We start from the raw sequence: 8755 nt of genomic DNA, 5'->3' as shown, positions 1-8755 counted from the left end.
GAGGGCAAAAATGGCATGACCTCCAACATTTCCAAGTTGAATGTTGAGATGTGTGGTCTAGCAACATCAGAGTGAAGCCAAGCAACAAGAGCACAGAAGTTACATGTCCTTCAACATTTCTCAAATGAAAAATGGGACATGTATTATCCATCAACATCAGATGAAAACTAAGGCCCCTGTGGTCCAGAAACTTCAGTGTAGTCAAGATGGTGTGACCAAGGAAGAAGAGGGCAAAGGTTTCATGCTCCGCAATATTTCTCATATGAAATCTAGGTCACATGCGGCCTAACAGCATCAGAGTGAATTCAAGATGGTATGGCCAAGTAAGAAGATGTGACATTTGGGATACAGGTCCAGCAAAATCAGACTGTGGTCAAGAAGACAAAGGTTACATGTCCTCCAACATTTCCCAGATGAAACCTAGGACAGATGTGGCCCAGCAACATCAGAGTAAAGTCAAGATGGTGTTGCCAAACAACAAGAACACAAAGGTTGCATATCTTTCAACATTTCCAAGATGAAAACTGGGACAGGTGTAGTGAAGAAGCACCAAATATGTGGCCTGTCAGAGTAATTCGCAGCGTAGCAGCAGTTGTATGTTGTCAATGGAGCGCAGAACGAAGAGACGTCAGAAACGATGTTAAAAAGTATATACAAAGCTTTACTTTACAAGACAAAACAGACTTGCAGATGAACACAGGCTTGGCTTTCACTCTAAGCAGACACAAACTCAGAACAGAGCAAGATCTCAACTGACGCAATCAGTAATGTACAAACACACTTGCGTCTGGATACTCCCAAAATTCCAGCCACTCATCAAGGTCAACCCAGCTTCTCGGTCATTAACTCTTTACAGACTATAGCATACTCTGGATGATGCAACCTGTATGCAATACATGCCAGACACAAATTTCATTTAAACACTACTAATACACAAATCCCACATTAACATGGCCAAGATGACATAAATCATTGGCAAGTGAGAAGAGACAATCAAGATAAGCTTGCAGCAGTTTGCTTTTACCTGAATCTACTGGGAAGGGTAAGATTCTACCATTCTTCTCTCCCTGTTCCTAATGTTTGAGTGGAATCTCTTTTTCTGTATTTGCTCCATGTGTTAAGTCTCTGGAGCAGCAGGAAACAAACCGGCTCTCTCCTCAATATGAAACCCAGTCCATCTTTTTAGAAGGAGGGGGAAAACCCAATGTTAAATTTTGCCATCTCTCCTCTCCCAACCACAGTAACTTTTCTCAGCTCTGGTTTGCCACCTCCTTCTGCCCCACAGGCCAAACTAAAGACTCCTTTGAGGGCAGCTGAACATTTCTCCGGTTGTAAGCTGTCCTCTCGCCTAAGGCATCCCTATTGTGGCCTCCTGAAATGAAGCCATCACCGTTATTGGTCGTAATGAGGTCCCCTCTCCCTGTCAGACCCAGCCTTGTTAAGCCGGGATGAGATTCCAACTGTTATTGAAACCCCGTCAGGATTCGAACACCAACTCCCCCCTAAAAAGAAATCATAAAAGCTGGGCAAAGCAGTCTTTGCACACCGGTTTCTTTCTCCCCTCTCCAAATCGCTCTCATTTTAATGAGTTGTACTGTAATTCCCTTATTCGTTGCCAAGAATGGCTTTGAACTGTCTTCGTGCCACAGCTAATTCTGTGCTTCTTTATTGGCCGTGGGGCACACGGCATCTGTCTCGGCACTAAGGCGGCAAGGACAACATTTTAATAACCATAAACAGGGGACCTGGCCACTTGTTTGAAGATGTCGCTGCCGCCGCTCTTTCTCAGACACGACCTGGAGCCCAGCCAGAAAGCATTGGCTCAGATTTTGCCATGAAGGATTTGGCAAAGTGGGGTGACATTTACTAAACCTTGCCCAGTCTGTGCCTGATGGTGACAGATAGGCAGAACTGGTTAATCGTCCAGGCCCCAGGGCTGATGCAGGGCGGAGGGGCAGCATTCGCACACAGAACAAATCCAGACCATTAACAACATTTTTGCTTTGCAGGGAACAAACAATGAAAAGCCAATGTGATACAATAGTCTGAGTGCTGAATTCGGGAAAAATAGAGTTCAAATCCCAACTCAGCCATAGAAACCCACTCAGTCACACTCTCTCAGCCTTGGAGGAAAGTCAGTGGCAAACTTCTGAATCAATCTTAGAACCAGAATGACGTCATGGTTCAGGTGTTGGAGACTGAGGTACATCTGGACTGTAGAATTACTGCAGTTCGATGCCACTTTAACCATCATGACACAGTTCTATGGAATCCTGGGAGTTGTAGATTTAGTAGTAAAGGTAAAGGTTTTCCCCTGACGTTAAGTCCAGTCATGTCCGACTCTGGAGGTTGGTGCTCATCTCCATTTCTAAGCCTAAGAGCCGGCGTTGTCCATAGACACCTCCAAGGTGATGTAGCTGCCATGACTGCATGGAGTGCTGTTACCTTCCCACTGGAGCAGTACCTATTGACCTACGCACATTGGCATGTTTTCGAACTGCTAGGTTGGCAGAAGCTGGAGCTAACAGCGGGTGCTCACTCCGCTCCTGGATTCGAACCTGCAACCTTTGGTCTGCAAGTTCAGCAGCTCAGTGCTTTAACACACTGAGACACCAGGGGCTCCGTTGTAGATTTACTGGCATTGAATATTTGCCTTTTTTGCTATACTTTGGAAACCGCCCTGAGTCTCTCCTCAGACGGCGAGCATAAAGTATTATTATTATTATTACAAGGTATCTAGCCTTCTCTGCCAAAGAGGGCTGGTGCTTTTCCAAACTACAAATCCCAGAATTCCATAGCATTGAACCGTATCAGTTACAGTGTTGTCAAACTACAGGCTATGGGATCCTGGGAAGTGTAGATTGGTGTGGCACCAGCCCTCTTGGGCAGAGAAAACATTGTCAAACTACAACTTCCAGGATTCCATAGCACTCACCCCTAGTAGTTAAAGTGGTTTAGATAGTGTAGGTGGCTCTTCCGCTGTGCTTTTGGTGAGTAACTTCTGTTATATATTTCGGTGTTACTTCCCCCAAACATCTATCCTCTAAACTGCCCCACTCTCATATGTCCCTGTCCACATTGGAGTACCCCTCTGTCCCTCACACTCCGGGTTTTATCTTTGTGTTCATGCGGCCTGCTCTTGTTTGACTGTTTCTTGATTTCTTGATGTGATGTTTATTATTATGTATTGTATTATTTTTAATTATGTTATGATATGCTGTTTTATATTTTATTATATTGTATTGCTTTGGGCATGGCCCCATGTTAGCCGCCCCGAGTCCCCGAGTTTTATTATTATTATTATTATTAGGTGCACCTGTACAAAATGCCTATGCTACCATTTAGCTACCTTTCATTTAGTTGCAAAGCTGCTACAGGATCCCTTTGGATGCTTAAGAGTGAGACAATGAAAATCATGAACACCTAAAACTTCGCCTCCTTATAGCTTGTGCCCTGGGTGACTTGATTCCATGGGATTGCAAAACATAGAACTTAACCCACAACATTAATATTCGGTGCTTGTGATTGCGCATTAATTCCAGAATTCAAGGGAGCTACCCAGGGTGCTGAACCCATGCCTTTAACTAGATCAAGCTCCTTGAATAGCTCCTTTACATTCTGGCGTTAAACCTGGAGTGGATTCCTCTCCATTGCTGTGAGTTCAACGACCATTGTTTCTTCCAGTGTTTGCTGTAGTTCTATTTCTCTATCCTACCAATGAGGAAGCCCCAAGTTGACAAAGGCCCAAAACTTGGAAATGTTTACAATTTTTAGAAATTATAGAATGACTAGCTTTGCCCAGCCACGCGTTGCTGTGGCTTTTCGGAATGTTTTGTTCGCCAAGTGGAATAGCAGTGAATAGCTTTGGAGGTTGAAAGCCTGGCCGTTTTCTTCATATGAGAATCCTTGTTTGGTGAGGTGGACTATAATGAGTAGCCTCGGTGTGGGAGATATGAATGCTGTTATTAGTCACCTTGATTAGCATTTAATGGCCTTGTGATCTAAAAGGCGGACTGCTTCCTGGGTGGGGTAATCATTTGTTGGGAAGTGTTAGGTGGTCCTCATTGTTTCCTGCCTGCACAGATGGTTTGTTGACTTTTTTGGGGTTTTTTAGCCCCCTTTTAGGTTCCTGCTGTGTTTTTTGTTGTTGTATGAACCTTAAGGCAAGGCTTTTGTGTCCTGTTGTCAAGTTTGGTGGTTCTGGGGCATATAGTTGTGTTGTTATAGTCATGGCGCAAACAACTTTACCCTTTTATATACAGTAGAGTCTCATTTATCCAAGCCTCGGTTATCCAAGCTTCTGGATTATCCAAGCCATTTTTGTAGTCAATGTTTTCAATATATCATGATATTTTAGTGCTAAATTCATAAATACAGCAATTACAACACAACATTACCGCGTATTGAACTACTTTTTCTGTCAAATTTGTTGTATAACATGATGTTCTGATGCTTAATTTGTGAAATCATAACCTAATTTGATGTTTAATAGGCTTTTCCTTAATCCCTCCTTATTATCCAAGATATTCGCTTATCCAAGCTTCTGCTGGCCCGTTTAGCTTGGATAAGTGAGACTCTACTGTATATAGAATGTGCTGGCTGGAAGATCTTGAGATACCTGCAAAAAGGAATCCAGAAGAATGAAAGTAGAGACTCATCTCAATATTATAATAATAACTAGCTGTGCCCGGCCACGTATTGCTGTGGCTTATGGGAATCATTTGTTGGCCAAGTAGAACAGCAGTGAATAGCCTTGCAGCCTCAAAAGCCTGGCCATTTTCTTCTTATGGGAATCCTTTTTTGGTGAGCTGGAATACAATGGAATAGGCTTGCTGCTTGGAAGGCTGGGTACTTGCCTTCTAGGGGAATCGTTTTTTGGGCTGCTAGAATTGCAATGAATAGCCTGGCTGCTTCAAAGCCTGGCTGCTTACTATCTAGCGGAATCTTTGATTGGTCAGCTTCAGTAGTACAGAGTTGTATTGCTGCTTCAAAGCCTGGCTGCCATTGTTGGTCTGGTTGAATTGGACTGAATAGCCTTGCAGCTTCAATGCCTGGCGGTGTTATAACTAGGGGAATCCTTGTTTGGTGAGCTGGAGTCGCACCCTCAATCAAAGAGTCACTTTGAAGCCGGGCTACTTCCTTTGTAGGGGAATCCTTGTTTGGCCAGCTTGAAGTGCACTGAATAGTTTTGCAGCTTAAAAGTCTGGCTGCTTTCTACATGGGGCATCCTTCGTTGGGCAGGTTGAATGGGACGTAGTAGCCTCATGGCTTCAAAGCCTGGGGGTTTTCTACCTAGGGGAAATCTTGGTTGGCCAGGTTGAACAGCACCGAATAGACTTGCTGCTTGCAAGCCTGGCCGCTTTGAAAGACATAGATTGGATGACTATGTCTTTTGTGGCCAAATTTGGTTCAGTGGTTTTGTTGTTTACTCCATAGTAAAACCGCACATTATATATTTTTTATATATAGATAACAACAACAACAACAACAACAACAACAACAACAACACGCAGCATATTTTATCCTGTAGAATAGGCATGGCAAACTATTGGCTGTTAGGAATTGTGGGAGATGTAGTCCAAAACACCTGGAGGGCCGAAGTTTACCCATGCCTGCTGTAGAGTCAAACTGTGAGATTGCTGGACTTGTTTAGTCAATAGTTTGAGTCTCCCTGATTTAGAAAAATCCTAATGTTTGATGCTAAAAACGCCCTTGAAGGAGGCCTCAAGAGTATCTCCAGGTGGAAAGATGTTGATATTTTGACTAATAAAACACTTGGAGACATGTCTCTCATTTCTTTTGCCAATTTCCTTGGATGCTTCCCAGTTGCTGCTTCTTTTAGTTAGCATCCCTTAATGGAAGCTTTCCCAGTTTTGCTTGGACCAGCCTTGTTTGTCTCTTGGAGTTACCTGAAAATGCAATAATGTTGGCTTATCATCTCTCATTATCTTGGATTCGCAGGTGGTAGTTTCCAGGCACTTCCTTTTACAGTGTAAAGCACTTGGAGGGAGTTATGAAGAACACCTAATGATAATGAGGCACTATTAATTCGTTTGTAGGCCTCTTTCTTGGCTCTTGCTAACAGTCAGAGAATTGACAAGAGTCTTTAAAGACAGTCCCTACTTAAGAAGAAACACATTCTCCCTTCTGGTTCTGCATCTCCTGGGAAGTTATTGCAATGGCAAACTTAAGGCAGGAATCTGGTGAGACCTTTGCAAGAGCAAGAACCAGCATTGATAATACCAGACATAGGACAGGTAACGCCTGCTTTGAAAACAATGAAACGGATCTAGAGGTCTTAGTAGACCACAAGCTGAACATGACACGACTACTGTCCTGCAGCAGCTAAGTTTAAATTGTACACAAGTTTAAATTGTATGAAAGCTCAGCTGGACACTGCCGAAACCTGAGGTTCCAGGCTCAGAGATGAATCCATAGGTTTGTTGTGTGGCTATGTTCCAGAAGCATTCTCTCCTGACATTTTGCCCACATTTATGACAGGCATCCTCAGAGGTTGTGAGGTCTGTTGGAAACTAGGCACATGTGGTTTATGTAACTGTGGAATGTTCAGGGTGAGAGAGATATGCCGTATATACTCGAAGATAAGCCGAGTTTTTCAGCCCCTTTTTTGAGCTGAAAAAGCCTCCTTCGACTTATAATGGGGTCAAGGTCAAGGCCGGGCAACAGAACCTGGAAGCCATTACTTGCAATATATGATATATTCTTCTCTTACCCCCCCCCCCCCCCCCCCATTAGTGTGTTTTCCAAAACTTCCCTTGCACTTAATCAAGGGAATGTTTTGAAAAGGGAAAGAGGCCCTTGCAAGTCAGGAAGAAGAAAAATATATATCCATTAATCTTATAAAAGCATTTTCCCCTGAACTATTTGTTAAACTCTCCTACAGATATATAGGCATTAACCCCCTGCATGCATTTGCAATCCCTATGTACATCTATCTATCTATCTATCTGTCTATCATCTATCTATCTATCTATCTATCTATCTATCTATCTATCTATCTATCTATCTAATCTATCTATATAAATTAATTTTATATATGAATTTTCCCCTCATATATTTGCAGGTCTTTGTAAATCCTATATACATATAGATCCATGTACCTGTATATCTATATCCATATATAGGTAAAGGTAAAGGTTTCCCCCTGACTTTAAGTCCAATCATGTCTGACTCTGTGGGTTGGTGTTCATCTCAATTTCTAAGCCGAAGAGCCAGCGTTGTCCATAGACAGCTCTAAGGTCATGTGGCTGGCATCACTGCATGGAGTGCTGTTACCTTCCCGCCGGAGCAGTACCTATTGATCTACTCACACTCTGGGGGTTGGTGCTCATCTCCATCTCTAAGCCAAAGAGCCGGCATTGTCCGTAGACACCTCCAAGGTCATGTGGCCACTGGCATGACTGCATGGAGCACCGTTACCTTCCCGCCGGAGCAGTACCTATTGCTCTACTCACATTGGCATGTTTTCGAACTGCTAGATTGGCAGGAGCTGGAGCTAACAGCGGCCGCTCATGCCGCTTCCGGGGTTTGAACCTGGGACCTTTCGGTCTCCAGCTCAGTGCTTTAACGCACTTCGCCACTGGGGCTCCATATCCATATATATACATTATTTAATATACTGATGCCATGATTAATGTAATTTTATTGGTACAGTAGAGTCTCACTTATCCGAGCCTCACTTATCCAAGCCTCTGGATTATCCAAGCCATTTTTGTAGTCAATGTTTTCAATATATCGTGATATTTTGGTGCTAAATTCGTAAATGCAGTAATTACAACATAGCATTACTGCGTATTGAACTACTTTTTCTGTCAAATTTGTTGTATAACATGATGTTTTGGTGCTTCATTTGTAAAATCATAACCTAATTTGATGTTTAATAGGCTTTTCCTTGGTCCCTCCTTATTATCCAAGATATTCGCTTATCCAAGCTTCTGCCGGCCCGTTTAGCTTGGATAAGTGAGACTCTACTGTATCTATTTTTTAATCTGAAATTTACCAGTAGCTGCTTCATTTCCCACCCTCGGTTTGTACTCGGGTCAATAAGTTATCCCAGTTTTTGTGGTAAAATTAGGTGCCTCGGCTTATATTCGGGTCGGCTTATACTTGAGTATATATGGTAAACTTTTCTTGTTTAGTTTTTTCCAATATACATCACAACCTCTGAGGATGCCTGCCATAGATGTGGATGAAATGTCAAGAGAGAATGTTCCTGGAACATGGCCATACAACCCGGAAAACATACAACAACCCTGTGATTCCGGCCATGAAAGCCTTTGACAACATGATGAATCCATATTTTGCATAGAGAAGAGAGCTATGTTTATTGGCAAGGGTGTCACATTGAAGAGGGGACAAGCTCTTCTAGAACTAGTATCCATACTTTGGGCACATTCACCTTCCCATTGACACAGAAGTCTCCCTGATGGAAACTCCACGTCTTTCTAGGCCAAGTCCTTGCAGAGGCATTGAGTGGGCAAGAGAGAAAAGACAGCCTCCTTGCCCTTTTCTTGGCTGGGAATGAGGATGTTACAAAGGGGCAGCATGCTATTTGGAAAAGAAAGTGGGTCAGGACTGGGGCCGTGGAGAGAGCCCTTCAGCGGTTCCTCATAAATCATTAGGCAAAGGAGCAAGGCTCACACAAAGCCCACTCACAACCACAAGGACTCTTGTGAGTATTTTTTCATCTCTATAATCATTCACCTCTATGGGTTCAGTGGGATGGAGCTGCAGT

This window comes from Anolis carolinensis, chromosome 5 (genome assembly GCF_035594765.1).
Source record: "Anolis carolinensis isolate JA03-04 chromosome 5, rAnoCar3.1.pri, whole genome shotgun sequence".
Lineage (NCBI taxonomy): Eukaryota > Metazoa > Chordata > Lepidosauria > Squamata > Dactyloidae > Anolis > Anolis carolinensis.
Note: the sequence above shows the minus strand (reverse complement) of the source record.